The sequence below is a fragment of the Chamaea fasciata genome, unplaced genomic scaffold, assembly GCF_029207755.1.
Source record: "Chamaea fasciata isolate MVZ Bird 193981 ecotype frontalis unplaced genomic scaffold, bChaFas1.0.hap1 SCAF_66, whole genome shotgun sequence".
Taxonomy (NCBI): domain Eukaryota; kingdom Metazoa; phylum Chordata; class Aves; order Passeriformes; family Sylviidae; genus Chamaea; species Chamaea fasciata.
The window spans coordinates 476100-484617 of NW_027094151.1; the positions used below are offsets into that span (position 1 = coordinate 476100).

Below are 8518 nucleotides of genomic sequence, written 5' to 3' on the forward strand. Positions count from 1 at the left end.
ACCACTGGTCTCCACTCATTAGATCAAAGCTCACAAAGTATTTTTGAGACCAACCAGCACTTTCAGCCCAATTGAAAAGTCACTGAAGGCAATGAAAATTACTTCTGTCAGCTTCAGTAAGGCCTTCTACAATCTCAGTACTCAGTAGCTACAAGGAGTAGGACTGAGAGGGTCTGACCAACTTTGCTGAGGATATCACTTGGCAATCAAACATCACTGGAAAAAATAAGAGATTATTATTTATATTGCTTCAGCACAGCCACTGCTGTTCTGAGATTACCTGCAGCACAATGGAAAAAGCAAAAAAAAGGATGTGAAAATACATATACCGACACCTGACTTATACACATCAGTATTCACAAATTAAAAGAGCCTGTGATGACTTCTCCAAACTGTCACTGGGGAATGACAAGCAACAGTCATTTCAGCCAAACTGGTACTCACATATCCTCTTGGCTGTGGGAACTCTGGGTCACACCCATTTCTTTTACCATTTTTTCCTGCAATGTAACTGAAAGTGACATTGACATTTGTGCCTTGGAAAAGTTACTGTTATCCTCCTTGTTGACAGGATTATTCTACTGCCTGATGTTTTGTTTATTTTCTAAGCAATTGCCAAGAATACTGTCTGTGCCTGTCATCAGTCTACATGTTGACTGGTATCTACGCATCACACTGGAAGATCAGAATCCTTAAAAGACACTTTCCTTCTCAACTCTTGAAAAGACATTCACAACACCTCCAGTAGAATCTGAAGATGCCAGCTATTAGGAGACAGAATTGACCACAATTTAGTCAAAGTGCACCATCACACCTCCTACTAAGAAGATTTTAAGAACTGGAAGGTCTGTTCTTGTGGGAAATCCGTGGCGGGAGAAATGTGGCACTCAATATGAGTGATCGGCAAATCTCGTTTATTGATAATTCATACAATGCTTTTATAATAACACTAATAAGCTCATGCATATTTCAAAAGTTAAGCTCAGGATTGGTGCTCAGACTAAAAGTCAGCTACGCCTCTTTCTACATTTCTTTGTGGTTACATAGTTTGAGTAAGTTTTTGTTTTACCGTGCTTCTCCCTCATATCTTTCAGCTACAAGGTCTTGTTATCGTATCCCAGCTGTGCTCAAGGACATGCGAAGCTTGCTGCCTTGCTGGTTCTCATGAGAGTGCCTGTGTGCTCAGCAAAGCTCCCTCATGTCTACGTGACCTTTTGCAGCTAGCCAGTTATCAATCACACTCTCCACACAGAAACTTTCTCCCTCAGAAATGCCCACGATGAAGGAGAAAGGCATGCGTGGCATTGTGTTTGTTTCCAGCTGTCATCGCTGCGTAGCCCTAATCTTGGCATTCAGGTGGCCTGAGACGCTCTGAAGATGGTGTATTTAAACGATTATAATGCAACAGCATTGTTTTCAGTCTTATTCTCATAACTGAAGTCTCCTTTATGTGTTACTGCACACTGGCTTACTTGAGACAAGCAACCAGGTTATCTGGGTGGGTTGGTTTTGTTTTTGGCTTGTTTGGTTTGGTTTTTTTTGTCAGAACCTTAAACTGTAGGTCTCTGGCAAGTCTTGTTCCGTTCTGCAAGCAAAACATGCTTTGTGCAAAAAAAAATAGGAGCAGGAGTCTGCCAGCTCCAGCTAGGAAGTAGTGAGCCTGGGTTCAGGGAAGTATTGGATCTCTTGGTTCATTTTAGGAGATAATGTCAAATCATTGTGGGGAAGGGTTAATCTTAAGAGTTACTAAACAAAGCAAGGCCTGACACACTTGCATCTATTACAAACAGGAATGACAGCACTGAGTTTGGTGGGTCTGTTTATCAGAAGGTTACTAATAAGGTTGAGACATCAGTCAATCTTGCATGGACTGCTGGCAGTAACAACACACGTTTTGGTATTGCTGGAAAGTACCAAATGGATGAGAAGACTTCCGTTGTGGTAAGAATTTTGTTACAGAAATGAGTATTTCAAGCTCCCCTAAATACTGAAAATTTGTAATGAAGCAGTTGCTTGAACTAGTTACTGAGGAAGTATGGTAGATTGCGAACTGTGGCTTCTGTTGTGGTACAAATTTAAACTGGGACCTCACACATCGTACTTGTGAACTTATGGAGGAAAAGAAATCTTAAATATAATTTTGTCCATAGTGAAATAGTCTGACTAGTGTGCTTGGAATAGCATGCTACTGTGCTGAAAAATGTCTTTTAAAAGACAATGAAAGTGTCCTTTGAATTCTTAAATCCATAATGTAAAACCATATTATAATTACAATGGTGGAAGTTTACCTGAGCTTACAGCCTTCTCCTAACAGTAAGTTAACCATTGAAAGTTAGCTGACGTGTGTGTTTTAAGACCAAGAACTGAAGTAGCAAGCATTTATGTTTCAAAACAACAATTAGTTCCAGGACCACTGAACCAAAATTGAAAATGAGAAATACTGTTGTTAAGAGCTCAAAACTTAGTAATGCAAAAAGGGGATTGCATATTCATGTATTTCTTGCTCATTAGAAGAAAAAAGAAAATCACTCCTGAGTGATGTGAACAAGACAGGCTCTGAGGGACTGCAGTAAGTAGCTCTTTAAAAGATATAAAGACATAATAGACGAGGCAGTGAAAAACAGCATGGCATTCTGTGAAGGCAGAATTCGCACCATTTGCTTAAGCTGAAAACTCCTGAGAAAAGGAAAAGATTGGAACATGCTTCTAAGAGAGGTTGGTCTCCAAGTAGCTCAAGAGTGTTAATGCATAGGCCACCTTCTCAGGGGACTGAGATTCTTCTGTATGAATACTTACACAGTTTATAAATACTGTGATTTTTTTTTTATAGGCTAAAGTGAACAATGCCAGCCTCATTGGAATTGGTTACACTCATGCCCTTCGACCTGGTACGCAGTTCTCACTGGTAGCAGCAAATGGTGTTAAGTACTACACTATGGTTTAATTCACTGTCATCTTAAGAACAGACTAGATGAACAAAGGAGCTAGAAGTCTACGCAGACTCAGAGAACTAAAGGATGTCTATGGATGCAAGTTCCTGTGGCAACTAAGCCACATTAGTGAGGTCAAGGACCTGAGGAAGAGCACTGTACTGGGATGTCAGTGCATGATGGTTCTCGTGACTTGCTTTTGTAGGTGTAAAGCTGACCCTCTCAGGCTTGATTGATGGCAAGAATTTCAGTGCTGGAGGTCACAAAATTGGGCTGGGATTTGAGCTGGAAGCCTAACACAGCTTTAAGTAAAACAACTGGTGGTGCTCTGGAAGATGAAGGAAAAGTGTACCCGGTGCATTTCAGCCTTAATATTACTCGGAAATTTGAAGAAGTGTGAACTTTCTACTCTGCCCAAGAATGACTTTAACCCAATGCTGAAGTCCAGAGTGTGCCAGCACAACAAAGGAAGACACTTGAAGGCATGCATGGAAGTTGTGATGTTTGTGCCACATTTCAGTTTCCTGTATTTTAAATCTGTTCCAAAAAAACCAAAAGAAAATCCAACCTCTCCCTATTATTGTATTGCATTTTGCATGTCCTATACTTCACAGCCTTTTATAAAAGGAGGTCTCTGTGTTGTAGTGGAAATTTGGGGTTAGAACAGAATGAAATAAATTGGTCACAGTCAGAACACCAGGTTGGTGTGTGTTGACTCTCACCAAGGTTCCATCCAGCTGGGTTTTTTGGTCTTTTTTTCATCTTTTCATGCAACTTTAAGCATGGTTAATAGATAATCTGCAAATGCTTTGTTACACGATACCTGTACACTGAAGATTTCCTTCTTTGGTTTCCAGGCTAACATTCTTACACCTCTCACGTTTTAGAGACCTGCACAGTGAAAGCAGTTTTTTCCATTATAGTGTTATTGAGCGCATCAAAAAGAGCAAACCAAAAGTTTACATGTTTTAGATAATTTCGTTCCCATACAGGAAACAAGTATTAGGTAAGTACAACCATTACACTTAAAGAAAAAAAGTGCAAATCAGCAAAGTTAAGCAATTAAGTTCACAGTTCATTAGGAAGGTGACATCTACCAGTGACTGGGTATACCTTGTCCATTGTTCATTAGAAAGCCTAAAATGCAGCAAAACAGCCACAGGCGATGCCCAAGGGAAGACGTATCAGGACAGAGATCTGCTGTCTTAAGGCACAATTAAGAACATTCTCCAAGCAGTTAGAACAGGCATTCCCTAATGTATCTTTGTGAAAGTGTCTGAGAAGTGGATACTAAAAGCTAAGCCATATGTATCACATAAGCAGTTGGTGACAGTAGAAGGCAGCTGATATTCCCTTCTCAGAGGCAGCAGCTTTTCACAGTTGGCTTCCCAAAGCAGCATGGCTTCAGAGGCAACCAGAGTGATTCTACATCTGGGTTTGTTCTGGATTGTTTGTTTCTTCTACCTGAAGCTGCAGCCAGCTCCAGTCTAGAGGCAAAAGAATAAATGAAATTCAACACCAGGCTACAGTTGAGCTTTTTCTAAAATAAAGGTAAAGTGTGTTAAGAGGTATAAAAAATTTACTGGGAACAAGTTGGTCAATTTCATGATGAGCCACGTGACTGCTGTCAAGGAAACAACCTACTTGCACTCTCCAGTATTTTACTCTCTCTTCAATATTCTGCATTGTTAAATTAAGGATCCCTGACACCCGCTCATCCCAAATTTGTGTGCAGTTTTGCAGTAGTTTTGTACAACAGCCAAGTGCTTTGCCCCATCCTTTACTGTTTAGCGCAGCAAGTTCCCAGCATGTGGCTCCCAGTTTTGGCAAGCAGAATATGTCAGGCGCAGATTATGAGGGAACCGGTGCTTCCTATCTCTGTGCATCTCCTACTCTCCCCCCTGGCCATGAGTAAAATGCAGATTTCATTTAGCTGTGTTAGTGGTGGCAAAGTTGCACATTCAGAACTTCGAAGCCAGGCACTTCCTTAGTCCATTTACAGAAGAGTGAATACATTACCAAGAAACTCTGCTCTTGATCCTTCATTGTGTCATGCATCACATTTTCTAGTTGGCTACAAAGTTCCCGAGATTCCAGCAGCAGCTCCTCACTGAAAGGGGCAATTATTACACTATTAATTTCTGTGGCAGTTTAAAGAGATGCTGCCTCTATCATTAAGAAATACTTCTGGCAGATACGCTGCAGAACACTGAAGTTAGTCAGGACATAGGCTTGTAATTCATACTGCAACTTGAAAAGTTGGTGGCAGCCCCTGATTTACCAAACGGGGGAAAGGAAATGTATTCCAAGATGGAATTGGGTTCTTATTAGGTGGAAACACTGCTGCTAGAGGAAAAGCTGAGAAGCCTATAAACTTAAGGATGGGGCAACAGGCAAAAAAACAAACCAAGGTCTTTCATTCCAAGTGGTAACCCAGTTCAATTAAGCAAGCCGGAACTACGCATGCAGCAGTCTCAATGACACAGCTCAGCTACTGTGACCTTACATGACAATACTTCATCAGTTCTTGCTGGCAGTGTACTTCCAAGTGAGCCCAACCATCTCAGATTAAAGGAAGAAAACCAAAAAACCACTTTTGTTACTGAGGCTGGGGGAAGTGAAGCCATGCATGATACCCAATTTTCATACGGAAGATCTGAAAGCCCCAGCAAGTCTTAACTACCAAGTAAACTAAGGCTGCTGACAATGCAAGCTGAACACAAAGCGTAAAATATGAGAAACCCTGTGTGCCATTATTGCAGAAAGCAGGAAGCCTAGCTTTGTAGTGGTGGCATTAGCAGCCGAAGAACTCCAGACTTTGCCTCACCTTTTTCTTACAGATTCTGATAAATTGAATGTTCCAGAAGGGACTTGCAGCAGCAGTTGACCTGAGCTACCAAGACGGGATGTGTTCACGCTCTCTGGACTGCCAGTAACAGGACCACGCACTTTACTCTGAAGAAAACACAGAATATTCAGAGTGCAATTGTTCCCACTAGTTTTCAGCAGCCGGGAATATGAGACAACCTGGAACTTGGCTTTCATACTGATTCAAAAGAAAGAAAAGAACCATAGGATACACTCAATTTACTATTGTTTCAGTAGCCTGTGCTACAAACCATATTCTCAGGTTAAAGGGGAGTTCTTATTTTACTTACACAAGCAATTTTCAGCAAGTTCCACAGTTCCTTCTGTCGTTTCTCCTGAAGCCTAACAACTGTTTCCTCATCTTCACTCATCAGATTCATCACTTTCTCCACTCTGGGGAACAATTCCAATGCCTTCTGTTTTCAAACTACAGTTTTACTATTAAAAAAATAAAAACTAATCAGATCACACATGGGCCACTGCAGTAGGAGAACAGTTCTGAAGTTAATTATTTTCTGTTAACACTGCAAGATCTCAAGAGTCATATGCAATGAGTTTTAAACCTTCTCTTGCTGGAAGAGAAAATACCTTCTCTCAACTCTGAATAAAATGTACAAAGCTCACCTGAGCTGAGCATAAATGACTCAAACTTTTTTTTCAGAGGTCTGGATTGCCTGTAGAAGCAGTCGTACTATTTCCTGGCTGTCACCGCCTGTCCTCTGATCCGGAATGAGAGCCAATATTACACAGAAAGGTCGGTTTATAGGACAGAGTGAGAAGATTCTTAGCGGCTCATTTCCACTACTGCTTTAATCCTGAAACAGCCAAAGTTCAGGATATGCGAGTTTGAGTGGGATGAATTACACTGAATTTTAGCCACCTTCTTCAAAATTTAAAGAACTTGAAAAGGAGAGTTGGGACTGTATCAAAGGAACAGTTGTGTCTTTCATCCTTTCTACCCAGAAAGGTTGTTTGTTGCTTATGGCAACAGCCTGCTCTGAGAAGAGCTCCAGAGGAGTTTCGAGAACAGCTCACAAAGCACCAAGAAAGGAAGGCTGGCCTAGTGTGAAACTGACTCCCTGACTTCCCTCTCGAGAAAAGGCAATCCAGGAGAGCCCATGTGCTGCTAGTGTCTGGGCAGGCCTAGAAGTCAGATAGTTTTCTCAATGATCGTTACTACATCTCCAAAGTTACACACAAAGCAAGCTGACCTTGAGCTAAAGCGTCTTTTACCTCTTGGCTTCTCTCTGAGTCTTCGGTACAGCTCTCTGGCTTGTTCTTCTCTAGAAGAAAAAAGCAGGAAAGAAAAGGATTTCCAAAGAACCAAAACATGGAACAAATAGTTTGAGAACTCAAATCTTTTCTATACCTGTCTGCCATTTCAGAACAATGACAGATGAGTCAAAAAACATCTTTAGTGTTAAAGTGCTCCCAGTCCCCCACAATTTGGGTGGAAGAAACAGTCCTTTCACTGTCCTCTAGTGAGTAAGCTTAGCCAGAAACACTCCTGCATCTGAAGCTCAAGGTAGTTCAACTCACAAATCCTCCAGTGTTCCTCCTTGTTTACGACCTAGCGGGCTTCTCTGCAGGTCCACGATGTCTGTCTGCAGGGCCATCATCCTCTTCACTACCTGCTCCACATCATCTTCCTGAAAGCAGGGTAGAACATAAGCAACACAACAGTCTCATACCTAGAGACACTACCACTCACACTCACACTGGTTCTTCCTTTCTCATTCTTAATTCTAAACAAACCAACAAGATGCAAACAGCAGCCTTGGCCAAAGACAAATGAGTCGTTTCAATTCAAGGAAATTCCAAGAGGTTTCTGGGGCTTCGCCAAGATCTCCCATTTCCCCCTAAGCCTTACAACAGAATGAGCTTCATGTAGTGCTAATAATGGACAAAAATTGTGCCACACAAACCAAGGCAATGTGAAATCTGACATCAGGGCAGATACAAGGGGCTTCTATTTAAGGCAGGGACAATGAAGCTAAAGGGGGAGGAGGGGAGAGATAACAAAAACAAACCTCTTTATGACTAGCAGTTAGATTTAGAAACATACCCACCCACAAAGTTCCACAGCTTGCTCCATCCCTTTCCAGGCAAACAGCAGCTTCTCAGAAGCTACAGGAATCAAAGAAGGGTGACTGGCTTTCTCAGGTTCACAGAGAAGGAGGCAGGTGTTTTTGTGAGGAGAAGAGTCATGAAAAGACCCATTTGCCAGATGCTATACTCACTAACTCCAAACTCAATCTGCTCTTTATACTTTTCCAGGTCAATTTGGATGCTTGTTTTAAAGAAGTCCAGCTTTGCTTCCAGCTGCTGAGAAAGGGAGGCCATAGAATTCTTCATCTTCCAGAGGGCACTATTGTAACGCAACAGATTCATCCTGCAAGGACAAGAAGGTCCTATTAGCCTCTGAAAGTAGAAATCCACCAGGCTTTCATTTACATCCAAAACAGATACTTGAGATAGCGCTGAGGACAAATGCAGTTGTGCCAAAGGGCTAACTCTCCACTTTTCATGAATTGCATACAGCTCCAATCACAGGCTTCCCCATTCCAACAGGGTCCCATTTCTGTCTTCCCTTCCACCAGCGCACAAAGACAGAGATAAGTATTGTGGAGAAACGGCCACCGTACATGGCTGCTCGCTGCCCCTGCTGAAGCCGATTACAGTCCTCTTTCAGCATCCGCATCGTCTGCCAGATCTGACCC

The 8518-nt window shown here is 41.9% G+C and overlaps 1 long non-coding RNA gene across 1 annotated transcript; it reads right to left on the minus strand.

The window, feature by feature from the left end:
- Nucleotides 1-3644: 3644 nt before the first annotated feature.
- LOC136304253 (uncharacterized) lies at nucleotides 3645-7524 on the minus strand. Its single transcript, XR_010724450.1, has 6 exons — nucleotides 7338-7524; nucleotides 7032-7081; nucleotides 6089-6236; nucleotides 5758-5885; nucleotides 4950-5040; nucleotides 3645-4417 (listed from the first exon to the last, which is right to left on the minus strand). It is a non-coding gene; the product is annotated as an uncharacterized lncRNA (long non-coding RNA).
- Between the last annotated feature and the right edge of the window lie 994 nt (nucleotides 7525-8518).